Source organism: Erinaceus europaeus, chromosome 2 (genome assembly GCF_950295315.1).
Source record: "Erinaceus europaeus chromosome 2, mEriEur2.1, whole genome shotgun sequence".
Classification (NCBI taxonomy): Eukaryota; Metazoa; Chordata; class Mammalia; order Eulipotyphla; family Erinaceidae; genus Erinaceus; species Erinaceus europaeus.
In genome coordinates, this window is record NC_080163.1 from 78,342,715 (window position 1) to 78,358,655 (window position 15,941).

The 15,941-nt window shown below is 41.5% G+C and overlaps 1 long non-coding RNA gene across 1 annotated transcript; it reads right to left on the minus strand.

The window, feature by feature from the left end:
* Positions 1-2,677: 2,677 nt before the first annotated feature.
* Positions 2,678-14,992, minus strand: LOC132536947 (uncharacterized). Its single transcript, XR_009548474.1, has 3 exons — positions 14,856-14,992; positions 13,860-13,903; positions 2,678-2,738 (listed from the first exon to the last, which is right to left on the minus strand). It is a non-coding gene; the product is annotated as an uncharacterized LOC132536947 (long non-coding RNA).
* Positions 14,993-15,941: the final 949 nt, after the last annotated feature.

A 15,941-nucleotide genomic window follows, 5' to 3' on the forward strand; every position in this document is an offset into this window, starting at 1 on the left:
GGGAGGATTTGCAAGCAGAACAGCAGCACAAGAGATGTCTCTCTGTCTCTTTTCCTATCTTTCCGTTGCCTCTCAGTTTCTCTCTGTCTTTATCCAATAAATAAATAAATAAAATATTATTTTAAAAGGAAAGTATCTTTTACATGTGATGAAAAGGGAAACTGGGGCTGGGGGAAAATTAAATAATTTTTTTTGGAGTATAAATTACCAACACCCATCATCTGGGTCCCATGCTAAATACACACACACACACACACACAAATAAATCTTACTGAAAAGTTAAGTACTAAACATGACTCATCTAAAATGAACACACCAATAAATCTTCAACTCCTAGGATTCCAGGATTATGTAATTTACACACATTTACACAGTTAATAACAAATTTGAACTTTTGGTGTCCTATGCAATCTCCTGCAAATGTTCCCAGTGCTTTGTTTAAATCCCTGTTTGATTATATTTTATCATGGCCAGCTGGGCTTTCCTCCTCAACTTTGTCAAATACTGTGAAGCAATCTGGCAACAAAGAACCATTTCATCCCATCACTAGGTGGCGCTAAGCCCGTTGGTGGAAGGTCTGGGGAGGCCAGCAGAGCCTCAGAAGGCAGGAGCTTGTAGCAAACAGGCTCTTAAGGTGCTGGTCCCATTTTAAATATTCATTCTCCAAAATACATGAAAATAGATCAATTAAATATGCCATTATCCTGTATACTGTAAGTCTAACTGGATTTAATAAAAATAGAGCAGAGCTAGAAAAGTAGCTGACAGCCCTGCGACTCTGGACTCCACCAGGGACTAAGGGTGGATCCTGATGGATTCCAATCTTCAAGCTCTAGACACCCCCTATCACAACAGGAAGCAAACACATTCTGGGCCTTTTCACCAAGATAAAGTCAACCACTTCTAATATTATTTTACAGACAACAGGGGTTGAATACTAAAAGCTGATGGAGGAAGACCATATTGAGAAGAACTTAAATATGCAAGGCTATATATAATGTGGGAATAATAAAAGGAAGTGCTAGAGAACAAAGAACACATGGGATGTAAAATCAGAAAGAAGAAAAACAAATGTTTCTGAGCACTTCAAATGTGGGAAGTTGAAAAGTGAGGCCTGGAGTAAAAGCCCAGTGCTGCATGGTTTCAGAGCTGCAGTATCCTTAAATGGAAGCAGAATTGGACTTTAGCACTATTATAAATAATCTGCAAAAAGACAATAAAAACACAGATAATCAGTGACAGGCGAATAGCTGGCTCTGTATTTGTGCTCACCAGAGCTCTTTTCCCTAAAACTTGTGGCCCTCTTAATGTCTCACTGAAAGCCCTTTTCAAAAACCTTGAGAGAAAAATCTTCTCCCCTATGCCTTTACTCCCTCCTCTGTCTCCACATGCACATGTGCACACACATCCACCATTCTACAATACAGGAAATTGAAGGAAGCCATCTGAAACTTCAGCACCGGGCACAGCCACCCCCAGATAACATATCAAACGCAAGGCTGGAAGTCAGCACTATTCACATTCACACAGGAAGCCCAACTCAAGCTGTTTGACCCTATTTAGTAATCAGTTCCATGCTCACAAAAGAATGCCAGACAAAAACAGAAGGAACACACACACACATACACACACACACACCCTTTTCCTTAGGAAGAAGTATTATTCCAAGAAGTTTAAAGAGAGGCCCAGCTGGTTTACAGTTTTACAGGAAACTGGGTGACTGTTCTGTGACACCATTGTCTTGACCAGGCCAGGAAAGTAACACTGTGGCGTACATACTCCAAGGCAGTCACCAGGATAATTCAAAAAAGCAGTATGTCAGCTCAGTTGTGCTTATATTTTCGGTGAAAGTATTTTGGGTGTAAATATCTCCAATAATTATCAGATGCATTGTGGTCTGATGATAGACATGTGGTTTTGCCATGCTATTATCAGCTGTGCGATCTCAGACAAGATACTTCACTCTTCTGAGACTCTTTCTTCTATCAAAATGGTGTTAAATAACTATGATCTCATAGGATTTTTCTCTAGAAAAGCCAGCGGTTCTGTGACACAAAGGAGCACCTGCAAATATTAGCCTCCTTTCTTCAGTTGAGTGTTTTAATGTGTCTCATCAAAGTGAGAGGATCTTGCCTTTCCTTTGGACTAGCAGTGGTGAAGACTGCCCCATGCTCAGAAGGAAAGCTAGGCCAGCCTGTTCTGCCATTTGAAGACTTGTGCTGAGATGAGTGCAGCACAGAATGTTGTCATCTGTTATCAGGGAATGTGAGTGCAATCTGACAAGGATTCGGAGTTTATAGAGGCTCCTGTGGACCCCAGTTCAGATCAGTGTGGTAAACAGTTAATTGCATATATATTTTTTCTTCAGATTTGAAAGTTATTCTGCACTCATCTGGCTGTCTTGTTCTATTCTCAATTCTGACATCATCTTTCCAGACAACATTTCTAGCCCACTTCCATGTTAACTAGCAAGCTCAAGCAATGATTACTAAAGACATGGGCCCTTACGAACATACCTAAAATAAACTTCCTAGCCTCTTTCCACCTTCATGTCCCTATTCACATCCACTCTATTCCCAATTTGTGCTTCCTGCTTATTAAACACTTTGCCCTGCTTTATATCTTACTACCTTTCAGCTACCAAGTTGCAGATGCTACTATGATTCCATCCCGACCTACCTGGGCAGATGACTTCAGTATTATGTCCTGGAACCTCACCTCTCCAGAGCCCTATCCCACTAGGGAAAAATAAAAACAGAAAGGGGATATGGATCAACCTACCCGTGTACATGTCCAGTGGAGAAGTAATTACTTAAGTCAGAACTCCTACCTTCTGCACCCCAAAAAGAATCATGGTCCATACTGCCAGAGCTGTAAAGGACAGGGTCAGAAAACCAAATGGCTTTGAATCCCAATTCTACCTGGACCTGAAGCATTTGTCACCAGGAATCTTATTTATGCACCATCAAAAAAAAAAAAATGAAGAAACTCTGGAAAACACCAGAGGAAATCAGATATTGTTTCCCTTATCAGAGAGAAAGGAAAAAAATGAAGGACACACTCAGAAGTAGGAACAGGTGTGTGACTTAGAAAGGACCTGAAGGCAGGAATGTAGAAAAAAATGGGCAAATGTATACATATATATGTAGATAGATATAAATTTAGTTATAGATATAAAGTCAACCCATATCTATGACCATGGGAGAACTACTTTAGTTTCCAGTGGAGGAGGTGAGGACACAAAACACTGGAGGTGAGAACATTGTAGAATTATACCCCTATTATCTTACAAGTCTTTGAATATTAAGTCACTAATTTATTAAAAGAGAGGGAGAGAAGTGAGAAGAAAAGGTCTTGTTTCTATTGGAGCTACTGCTGAGTTCTCTGAAGTCTCATCTTGGCCAGAGGTTCTCCAAAAATTTTAGCCTCAGAACCCACTTATACTTTAGTTTTGGCAGAGCAATGTGTGATTTTATCAGTCCTAGGCTTCTTCTCATTCAGAGAGAGAGAGAGACCCCAAATGCCATGGCGCTCCATGCCAGGACTCAAGCCTGAACCACACACATAGCAACGTATGTACCCTGCCCAGGAAGCTATCTATCTGGCCTCCACCTACACTATTAAAAATTAAGGTTTACAGTTTATTTTTTAATGTTGTTTAGCATTATTTACCGTATTAGAAGAAATTAATAATAGTAATTTCAATAATACTTACTATAAAATACCAATGCATTTAAATAGCAATACATAGTAAATCATTATTTTTAAAACCATAAAATATTTAATGAGAAGAACTATATATAGCTATTAAATAGAAACCAGCTGAAATTCATAGTTGTTCTGTAAATTCATTCTCTTATAGAGTCTTGCTTAGTCTGAACTTTATAAAGAACTAAATGGTCTCTGTGGATGGGAGGAACATTTTAACATTTTTCAAGATAATTATACACAGGCTTTGTGATAGTACCAGTGGTAACAGAACAAACTTTCATGCCTGAGATCCCAGAGGTCCCAGGTTCAATACCTGGTACCACCCTAAGCCAGAGCTGAGCAGTTTTCTGGCAATAATGATGATAGTACAAATAAAAGCAAATATAATTATCTATATTCACTGATGTCATACACAGTAAGTACTAGTTTTTTAGCATTAATTTCATGAAACCTGCAACTTTATAATCAACTTTTTAAAGTTTCCTATGATATCTATCAATCTATTTTTCACACTGAGATTTATTTATTTATCTACTTAATGAGAGAGAGAGGGAGAGAGCACCAAACCTCTGTTTCTGAATATATGGTGTTGGGGATTGAACTCCAGGGCCTCATTCATTCAAGTTCTACACTTTACTTATTGGGTCATCTTCCCAATCACCTATTTTTCACCTACATGAATCTTTCACTCAGACATAATTCTGTTAACATATGAAAATATATAGATCACTGAAATATGTAAGTCTTCCCCAGTTTGGCATATTTTTTAAATATCTATTTATTTATTTATTCCCTTTTGTTGCCCTTGTTTTTTATTGTTGTAGCTATTATTGATGTCGTTGTTGCTCAATAGGACAGAGATAAATGGAGAGAGGAGGGGAAGACAGAGAAGGGGAGAGAAAGATAGACACCTGCAGACCTGCTTCACCACCTGTGAGGCGACTCCCCTGCGGGTGAGAAGCAGGGGGCTAGAACCGGGATCCTTACGCAGGTCCTTGCACTTTGCGCCACGTGCACTTAACCTGCTGAATATTTTATTATTCAATATCAGTTAATGGATCTCCATCAACCTCAGAGATTAATCTCTATAAAGGAATCTGTCAAGCTCACTATAGTGATTATAAATTCCTACAATTCTAACTTTCTCTTGAAAGTTTGTATTTTATCATTGACAAATAGTAGTGTCAGCTGTTTTATTTGAGGTGATAAGTACACTTTAATAGTGTTTAAGAAAAAAAAAGACTAAATAACTATAGTTTATCTATATCCTTTAAAGTAAATATGGTGTTCCATGAAAATAAAACAGGTAATTCAGCACACTACTCAACGGACTGCCAAGTGTTTATCTTAAAGAAAACTAAAAGACTGCGCTGTTCAACTGAAATGCTTTGTGTTCCAGTCACCTCACAACCAGAAAATAGTGTCCCTAAGGAACTTCTTGAGGGGCCAGCAAGCTAGTTCAGCTAGCTGAGCACATGCTTTGCCCAGAGAGAGTCAGGTTCAAGCCGTGGCACCATATGAAAGACACCACAGCACCACAGAGAAACTAGGAGGATGTGGTATCTCTCCTCTTTCTCGCTGAATGAAAAAAGTTGGTTCAGTCATGATACTGCACCATATCCACAAAAGAAAAGAAAAGAAAACCAAAAGAAAAGAAAAAGGATAGAAACTTCAAAACCTTTTGAAGCTGGAATGATATAACATGAAGAAACAATTACCATTCACCTATCTGAAACACTTGTTGAGTGTTCCCAGACCTGAGAATAACCTCCAAGTCATACCAAACAACAAGTAAAATTTAAAATAATACCAATATCTAGTAAAAGTAGGACTGATGTGATAAATGCACAGCCTATGGAAAGTAGAAATAACACACAGTATAGTTAACACCAGAGCTGAGAAGGCAGTGAGCACACTGGAAGGCTGGGGGGTGACAGTGGTGATGTAGTCTGAGTCTTCAGGGTGTTGAAAGTTATAGGACACTGGGGAGGAGGAAAAAAATCAAAAGGTCATCTATTAATGTCTCCTCATCATCTGAAACTAGGGTCTACACTTCATATCTGCCTGTCTACCTGCCTCCAAGTTGAACTATAGTCTTTGTCTGTGGTGGATATGGTTGAGTATGAGGCTAAAATAGGACTACGTGTGACTGCTTAACACATAATTTTCCATCAAAAATCCTTTGCGGGTATTGAAAGCATCTCACATGCCCTAAGCTTTAGGTGCCCTTTCAAAATTAAAGACATACTCTTCTCTTCTACACAAGTCTACTCTTCTACTTATACGTTGCTGGGCTAGCTCCGCAGGCAGGAGAGAGAGACGACCAGAGACTCATGGCTGAGTGGTACGCAGTTCAGTCTTTATTCATGTGGAATGCAGCACAATCTAAGCTATCTCTAATCACAATCTTATCCTTATATATCCTGGGGCTGCCAGTGCAGATCAGCTTATAGGCTCTCTTGGAGCCTGTTGGAGATGGAAGTCCTGGTGAAGTGCTTCTGATGATTCTGGTGACAGAGCAGCTGTATATATACTCGCCAAGTAGGGTGGAAACAGGATGTGACACAGAGAGGATGGAGCAAAAAGAGATTGGTGGAAATCAGAGTGTGACAAGGAGACGGGGCGGAGCAAAAAGAGAGTATGAACCAGCAGGATTAAACCAATGCCCTGTAGGCAGGGCGGTGCTTAGTTAACAGTGGTTTATGTAAATAGATTCCAGTATTAAGCAGGGGGAATTAAACCAATGAAACAGAAGGGGTCTTAGAAGCAGAATTTAGAAGCATACCAACAATACATAGGCCAGAGCTGAACAATGCTCTGATAAATAATAATAATAGCCATACTGTTCGGATTTCTTGGGACATAAATTGAATTGGCTATATAAATAGATCAAGATGAAGTACAGAGGCTCACAGACACTGTTCAAAGTTAAGTTGCTGAGCCAAGTTCTCACCATGGCTCTAGGGTTAACAGCAAAAGAGACACTGAAGGAATTGGGCGGTGGCACATATATTACCATGAGTAAGGATCCAGGTTCAAGCTCCCAGTCCCCACCCCTAGGTTGTAAGTTTCTCAAGAAGTAAAGCAGTGCTGCAGAAGTCTCTTTTCCTCTCTCCCCCTCTCTCCCTCTCGGTCCCTCAATTATCATTGTCCTATCTAATAAAATTTTAAAAATATTTTAAAAAGTAAAATAAAATATCAAAAGGAACACTGAAAACTAGGGCCACTTTGTGACATTTGTCCCCAAAACTGACATACTTTTCATATTTGTTTAAGTTAGTGAAAGGAGATCATAAGGTCGCTATTTCATAAAATTGAAGTAGGGTGAGTCCTTTCCTTTCTCATAGGGTTCTCTAATTCCATTTCAGGTGGTTCACTTCCTAACAAAGCCCCAAAACCTAGATATAGACCAGGTCCCATGAGACAGAGCATATGTTCACATGTATCCATAAATTAGGGCAAAATATATATCTGAAAGCAAAAGTGCACAATAGTCTGCAGTGAGTCAATAAATGAAGCAAGCATGTAGGAAGACCTGAAAAGACACCATAAAGTACCTAATGAAATAGTTTCTACTTAGACCTAGATACCCTCCTCACCTACTTCCTATTACACTTCCCTCAGTCACTCCAAAGCTAACCTTATCAAAGTAAGGACTGCAAAAGCTGAATAAGGTCAAGAGACTGGCATACTTTAATGATGACTCTTTAGTCACTATCAGGCCACCCCATCAGCTGGGGCCCAAGTCGGGAGTCCTGAGATTCCCACTCAGACATGATGGGCCTAGACCTAGAATAGAACCCTCTCTCCATTGTTACCAGTCATCTCTATCAGGAAAAACACAATGTGGGCCCCCATAGGACCTTGCCCTCAATGTGGATCAACAACAGTAGAGAATGTGCCATTCTCCAAAGGGAGGCTGGACAACATACTCTATGTTCCACCTGAAGAAGATGGCTCCTAAAATTGGGGTAGCTTGGAATGTTCCTAGCCATAACCACAGAATGTAAATTCAGACCTACAGGGATGCAGAGGTTACATAGGATTCTAAGCTGATCAAATCAATGGGGTTTACAGTAAACAATATTTATACACCTTTCCCATATTTGGGAGCTACTCTCTTCGCTGATCCAACTTTCTAGCCCCTTTTTCCAGCCATGACATCATCTCCCCAGACAATACCTTGGGTCCACCTGCATATCAGATTTCAGGCTCAGGAAAAAACTAGTATAGTCATGGCCCCTTTGGAATATAACTAAAATAGGCCTACTAGCTATCCACAAAACAGAGACCCCAAATCTTCATCTGCAATTTCTTGCTTTTAGGTTCATGATTAGTCAACAATCTGTCTGGCTTTATATATTAATTCTTTTTTCAGCCACCAGATTCCAGATGCTAACATGATGCCAAACAGACTTCTCTGGACAGACAACCCCATGAATGTGTCCTGGAGCCCCACTTCCCCAGAGCTCTGCCCCACTAGGAAAAGAGAGGCAGGCTGGGAATATGGATCAACCTATCAAAGCCCATGTTCAGCAGGGAAGCAATTACAGAAGCTAGACCTTCCACCTTCTGTATCCCACAACAACCCTGGATCCATACTCCCAGAGAGATAGAGAATGGGAAGGCTATCAGGGGAGGGTATGGGATATGGAGATCGGGTTATGGGAATTGTGTGGAATTGTACCCCTCTTATTCTATGGTTTTGTTAATGTCTCCTTTCTTAAATAATAAAAAAAAATAGGAAAGCTATCAGGGGAGGGGATGGGATACGGAGTTCTGATGGTGGGAAATTTGTGGAGTTGTTCCCCTCTTATCCTATAGTTCTTGTCAGTATTAATTTTTTATAAATAAAAAATTTTTAAAAACTGAAGTGAGGAAAATCAAACTTTCAAAAACCAGGAAATGTTTGTATTTTTCATTTCATCATGTAGAATATTAAATAGGACTAAACTTAAAGGTTGAAATTTAATTAAATTAATGTTCTATTTACTAATGTACCAAGGACATCCTTAAGTGAAATTGGAATCTGCTTTCTGTAAGTGGTGACAATTTGGTGGTACTATCTCAGCTTTCCAGTCCCCTCTAGTTACTTTATGCTCCCCTATAACAGCATTTAATAAAATAACCTACTTGGGTTTTTTTTGCCTCCAGGGTTATTGCTGGACCACGAATCCACTGCTCCTGGAAAATATTGTTTTTCCATTTTGTTGCCCTTGTTTTGTTATCACTGTTGTGGTTATTATTGTTGTTGCTATTATTGATGTTGTTGTTTTGGATAGGACAGAGAGAAATGGAGAGAGGAGGGGAAGACAGAGAGGAGGAGAGAAAGATAAACACCTGCAGACCTGCTTCACCACTCATGAAGCGACCGCCCTGCAGGTGGGGAGCCAGGAGTTCGAACCAGGATCCTTATGCCCCTTGCGCTTTGCACCGTGTGTGCTTAACCCACTACACTACCACCCAACCCCCCTGCTTGTTCATCTTATCTAACTTACAGTACTCTATATTTTCAGGGGGAAAAATGCTACCCATGATCCATCATTGTTCTAAGCACTGAAAATACACAAGTCAATATAACAAGATGAGCCCTTCGCTCATAACCCTTAAATTATACAGGGGAAAGAGTAGATACAAACTCATAAATAAAATGATATGTAAGATCATTTCAGACACTTTTAAGCCCTGTGGCAACTATAAAATTATCTCAAATTGATGTGTCTGAGAGAGACACTGCATACCAGTTGTGAGATGGTACCAGACTGAAAGGTACATGAGCCATGTGAATAATGATGACTCATATGTAGAGTTAGGGATGAGTGGAATTTCCAGTAGCTAGGTCAGGGCAGGCTTGGAATCCCCGACAGCTGGGAAGAGGCAAGAAGGTACATCTTTTTGTACTTGAAAAGGTTATCACCTTACTCTTTCTGAAGATGAGGGTACCTTACTGACCAGTCCTCCCAGGAGAAACAGCAAGGCACTGGAGGAAATTACTTACAAAGGACTGGGACAGGAAGCCATTCTACCCTATGAGGGCCATTGTAACAATACAAATGATATTTACTGCTACATTTGCTGCCTACAAGATGGTGTTTAAAGTGGGATAGGATGAAGATGTGTTCATTTGTAATATGACAAGACCATTAATAGCTACAATAACCAACTTCAACTGGCACTCAGAAGTTGCCTGTAACTTTTGCTTCAGAACACAGAGCTACTTACAAAATACACCCGTTATTTTTGTTTGTTTCTTTTTCTGGTGGTGGGAGGCAAGAGGTCTATACTCACATTTATCTAAACCACTCACCTAGCATAAAACCAAGCAAATAAAATCCTTTCTAAGCAAAGAAACCATTCTTAACTCAAAAGAGTAGTTTAGCAGTCCTACTGGGAAAAGCACTTTTCTGTGGAAGAAATATTCAAATCACTGAGAAATCTTCTCTAGAATCTTTATTTTTGAGAGGGAAAAACTAGAGGGCTGTTCTACCATTTTATACAGTGCCAGTGACTGAACCCTGAGCACCATGCATGTAAGGTACCTGTTCTTCTGCTCAGTCACCTTCCCCACCTCTAAAATGAACTCTTGCCTTGGCTTACCCAGCACAATGTTACTTTCATTCATCCAGCAGAGGAGATTGAATGTATCTTTCCAGCAAGTTTCTGGGTGTTTTCTTCTGATGAGGCTTTTCTCCTTAGTGGTTGTTCCTTGAGATCAGCTTCTCATTCTTTCCCCCAATTTAATTCCTTTCAGTTAGTACTCCCTCTAATATGCTTCACTGAAGAGCCACAATATTGTTTCATGAGTCTCATATTTTCCCTGTAAGTATGAATTATTCCTAAAAGAGGCCTATTTTCTCCCTTTCATGAACCATTTCTCTTCCTATCACTTCATGTGTGTCAGAAGGGACCTACTGGAGTGGTTGCAGGCCTTCACACAAAATTTTGCCTTTTATATGTTACATATATTCTGCTTCAGATGAGGAAAATTTCCCCCTCTGAACATGCCCATCAGGTCAATCATTCTTTCAATCCCTTCTTGTTGCTGAGAAGTTATTCTGATGCAGTCTCCGCCCCCAGGTTTTTCTATGCCCCGCTAAATCCTAGAGTGCCCCCTTTCAACCAATCCTGGCCCTACACGGCACGCCCAATAAAAAGCCCCCTCACCCCTCCCCTCTCTCTCTGGGCTCTCAGCTCTCCCTCTCTGAGGTCTCGCTCCCTGCTCTCCCCCTGTGGTCGGCCATTGCCGGCTGGCTCCACGTGGTCTGAACCAAACCTCCCCCCCATCCTATAATAAAGATTTGTGTTCCCCTTTGCTCTGGACGTCCGCTCTCTTCTCCGCGCTGCAGCCCGCCGCAACAACACCTTCTGTTCATTAGATCTAGAGTCCTTATGTCTATTAAATCATACAATTCTGGATGGCAGGAATTGTTTGCGCTTACTCGCTTGTAGTCCCGGATCTCCATGATTGCTATTTTCTCCCCCCACCCCATTATTTATTTATTTACCAGAGTACCAATTAGTTCTGGTTTATAGTGGTGCGGGGGATTGAACCTGGGACTTTGGAGCAGCATCAGGCATGAGAGTCTCTTTGCATAACCATTAGGCTATTAGAAAATGTGGTATGCACACACAATGAAATCCTATGCAGCCATAAAAAAATGATGAGGTCATCACCTTTGTAATACTTTGGTCAGAATTTGAAGATATCTGGGGCCCTAGTCAGGGAGTCCTGGGACTCCCACACAGATAAGATGGGTCCAGACCTCTCTCCACAGTCACTGGTCATCTCCATCAGGAACAACATAATGGACCCCTTTGTAGGCCCCTATAGGAACTTACCCTCAATGTGGATCAACAATGGTAGAGAATGATGATGGTAGAACAATGGTTCCATTCTCTGAAGGGAGGTGAGATAACATACTCTACCTCCACCTCCCACCCAAGGAAGATGAGTATTGAAATTAGTGCAGACTGGAATGTTCCTAGTCATGACCACAGAATGTGAGCTCAGACCTACAGGGTACATAGGTTCCTGTACTGACTATGGGGTCCAGATCAAATCAATGGGGTTCACAGTTAACAGTATTTATTCGCTTTCCCCATATTTGGGAGCTACTGTCTTCCCTGATCCAGCTTTCTAGTCCTTTTTTCCAACTATGACACCATCCCCCCAGATAATAACTTGGGACCACCTGCATATCAGATGTCAGATTCAGGCAAAAACTAGTAAAGTCATGGGCCTCTTGGAATATACATAAAATAGACCTACTAGCTTTTTCCAAAATGGAGACCCCAAATCTTCATCTGCAATATTCTTGCCTTTAGGTACATGATTAGTCAACAATTTGTTCTGCCTTATATCTTAACTCTTTATCAGCCACCAGGTTTCAGATGGTACCATGATGACAACCTGATTTCCCTGGGCAAGACCATGTGTCCTGTAGCCTCACCTCCCCAGACCCCTGCCCCACTAGGGAAAGAGAGAGACAGGCTGGGAGTATGGATTGACCTGCCAATGTACATGTTCAGTGGGGAAGCAATTATGGAAGCCAGACCTTCCACCTTCTGCACCCCATAATGATCCTGGGTCCATACTCCCAGACGGTTAAAGAATAGGAAAGCTATCAGGGGAAGGGATGGGATATGGAGTTCCGGTGGTGGTAACTGTGTGGAAATGTACCCTCTTACCATATGGTCTTGTCAATATTTCCATTTTATAAATAAAAAATTATGTAAATTAAAAAATAACTTGAAGGTATCATGCTGAGTGAGATAAGCCAGAAAGAGAACTGAATGATCTCCCTCATAGGTGGACCTTAAGTATAAAGGACAGTAAAGGAAAACCTAAGGTGAAACTTGTATTGGGTGTGGTGTATTGCACCAAAACAAAGGACTCTGTGGAAGGAAGGAAAGGGATAGGATGAAGGGACATTGGAGTCTGTTGTATGATGGGGCAGGGGGCTCTAGTAAGGGAAGAGAATGTCTCCCAGACACCTATTAAGGGGTGATAAGGTGCTATGCCTATGTATCAAACTGTACTCTAAGCCATTAGCTTCCCCCACCCTCCAATGAAATAAAGAAAGAAAATGATCCACTCTACTTATAGCACACTCTCCTTTATGATGTTCCAGGAATAGCTGGGGGAGGGAGAAATTGGGGTTGGGTGGCATGGGGGGGTGATATTGGGATAGTGGGCTAAGAGTATCAGGAGGGTGTGTTTTTCTCTCATCACTATTCCAAGAACAAAAGTGCTTCTGTTATCACTACCCCCTTTCCAATCCTGTAAATTATGACAGGATCTCCCTTGGGGCTGGGTGGGTCTGAAATGTGTAAAGTCTAATTTATACACCACTTTTAGCAATTATCCCGGATCTTATCACAGGCACCTTAAGAACATGATTTCTACGCTTTCCACTTCAGTGTTCCTCATCATCACAGTGATTCCATCTTCCTTTTTAAACTCTGACATGTGTCTGGACTACATTTTGCACCCTGAAAACAGATCCATCAGTACTTTGAGTTGCATTTCCATCGCAGGGGTATTTTTCACATTTAACTGGCAAATGTGTTGGTATACATGAGACCCCTTCTGTTTCATTTGGTTTAAATCCCCCCTGCTTAACACTATTCTATTTACATAACCACTTCATTCTATTTACATAACCACTGTTAACAAGTTCCACCCTCCCTCCAGGGCATTTGTGGTTCAGTGATAGGATTCTCGCCTAATCTGCTCCCTCTTTGTCACACTCTGATTTTCACCAGTCACTTTTCTCTCCACCCTCTCTATATCACATCCTGTTTCCACCTTACTTGGCAAGTATATATAAAGACAGCATTGTGAGTTTTACAGTACTGTACTTTGAGTTTAGCTTAGCTCCTCTTAGATTGTGCTGCGTCCTGCATGAATAAAGAGATACTGCCTACAGCTCAACCATGAGTCCCTGGTCGTCTGTTACCCGCCTGTGAAGCCAGCCCGGCGAAAACAACATAACCCTTTGAAAACAACAACATGAAGCCCAGCAAACCTTTCCTTGGAGCCTCAGGGTACACTACAGGGGCACAACACAATTTAATCAGAAAAGGCAAGTCAGAGTCACCAAGGAGCCCCTTGGTTTCTACAGCTGCCAAGGCCAGTTCTGTCTCACCTGCAAGCATGCTGAGTCTGAGGGAACAGGCACCCCTGTGGAGCCTGTAAGAAATCACAGGAAAGAAAGGAGAAGCTAAGGGTGAGTTGGTGAGCTGGCCAGTTTTCCTTTGCCAATTCTTCAAGAAGACCTGTACTTTATACTAATGTCACACTGTTAGAGGTCTGCTTAGAGAAGACAACCCCTCTCCCCACACATACACTGCAGCTCCCGGGAAGAAATGGCTAAAAGTGGTCAGAAGCTCCCCTACACCAGTACTCCCACTCTCCCTGCTTAAAAGGCCATAAAATGCAGATAAGAGGGAGATGTGAGGATCTGAAGACAAAGACTACAGCCTCAGGCTCGCTGGGCTATAAAAAGCTGGGAGGCTGGGAGGCTGGGAGGCTGGGAGGCTGGGAGGCTGGGAGGCTGGGAGAGGGAACTTTACCACTCTCTACTCTCTTTGGGGAAGGGGGTGGCTACATACTTCTATAGCATGTACTTTCTTCTGCTTTCCTCCCCATACTCTTTCTCAATACATGCTCAACTCACTCCAAGAAACAGGATTACCTCTCTGTGTTTCTTCCAAGTTGAGGACAGTCTAAGACCCTCAGAATGAAGCTTAGAGGGGATCTTTCCTATTCCCTGCCTTTTTTGTCAACAACACACTGTGAAGCAAGGGAAACTAGGGTGCATTCCAGTTGGTCAGTTTATTCCAAATTTTTAGCTGCATATCCGAAATTCAAACCCTATTTATACGGCCTTGATTTCTGCCGGTGCCTTAGTTCCTTGAAATGGAGCTTTCATTTGTCTCCTTAAATCAACAACCACCTCCAGTAAAAATGATAAAAGAAAAAAATACACATTGTTGTTGACCTGCCGTGAGCAAGGTATAAGAGTAAGGACTCACTCAGAGAGCGTGTCTGGTTAGCAATAATTCTTTACTTATTTAGATGCCAGAGAAGGGTCACACAATTCACACAACACACAGTCTACCCAATGGATACCTCTCCTTACTCAGTAGCCTTTCGTAGATAAGGCTCACGACATGGTCACCAGCAGCTGTGTTGCTGAACTGGAGGTCCTTCATCCACTGGCACAACCAGATGAGCAAAGGTCCCTGGAAGCTGAGGAAGCAGCTACTTAGCCTAGCCGCATGCGCTTAAGTTTCTTTAGCATTCAGCTGGTTTCTGAGCCTCTATTTATACTAGCTTGCCTCTGGTTTTAAGGTTACGTCTCCATTGGCCAATCAGGTTCAGGTTGACGTCTTACCCTACTTATACATGTTTCTGTCTTAGCACACTATGCAGGCACACTGTGATTACTATGGTTACATGTTCACTACATGACCCCAGTCCAGAATCATATATGAGTTGACCATTCTGGGTCTTTTTTTTTTTTCATTCAGAGAGATAGAGATAAAGGGAGGCACCACAACATTGTCATAACACTCCAAGTGGTGCCAAATCTCCAACCTGGGCTGCACTAGGTTGGTATCCTAACTGGAGCTCTCTCCAGGAGTGCACTCAATCTCTTAATTAGGGTACCTCCCTTTTGTTCTTTGACAACCCTGGTGAACCACTGGCAATGTTGGCCTGAGATGAACCAGTAGGCGATGGTAAGCAGGAGAGAGGAAGAGAAGGCTACAATCAGAAAGAGCTGATCAAAAACACATTCTACTTAGAATCAGTATTAAGGGGAGTTGAGCAGTAGCGAAGTGGGTTAAGCGCACATGGTGCAAAGCACAAGGACCAGAGCAAGGATCTCAGTTCAAGCCCCCAGCTCCCCATCTGCAGGGGAGTTGCTTCACAGGTGGTGAGGCAGGTCTGCAGGTGTCTGTCTTTCTCTTCCCCTCTCTGTCTTCCCCTTCTCTCTCCATTTTTCTCTGTCCTATCCAACAATGATGACATCAACAACAACAATAGCTACAACAACAATTTTAAAAAAGGGAAAATAAATAAATATTTAAATTTTTTAAATAATCAGTGTTAAAACAAATGAAAGTCCTGTTTGTAACCCAAGTCTTATACAAATATTGCTCTTCATTTATTCCATTTAATTTTTTTTTCAGAATAATCAAGTGCACGGAAATAAAGAGAAATA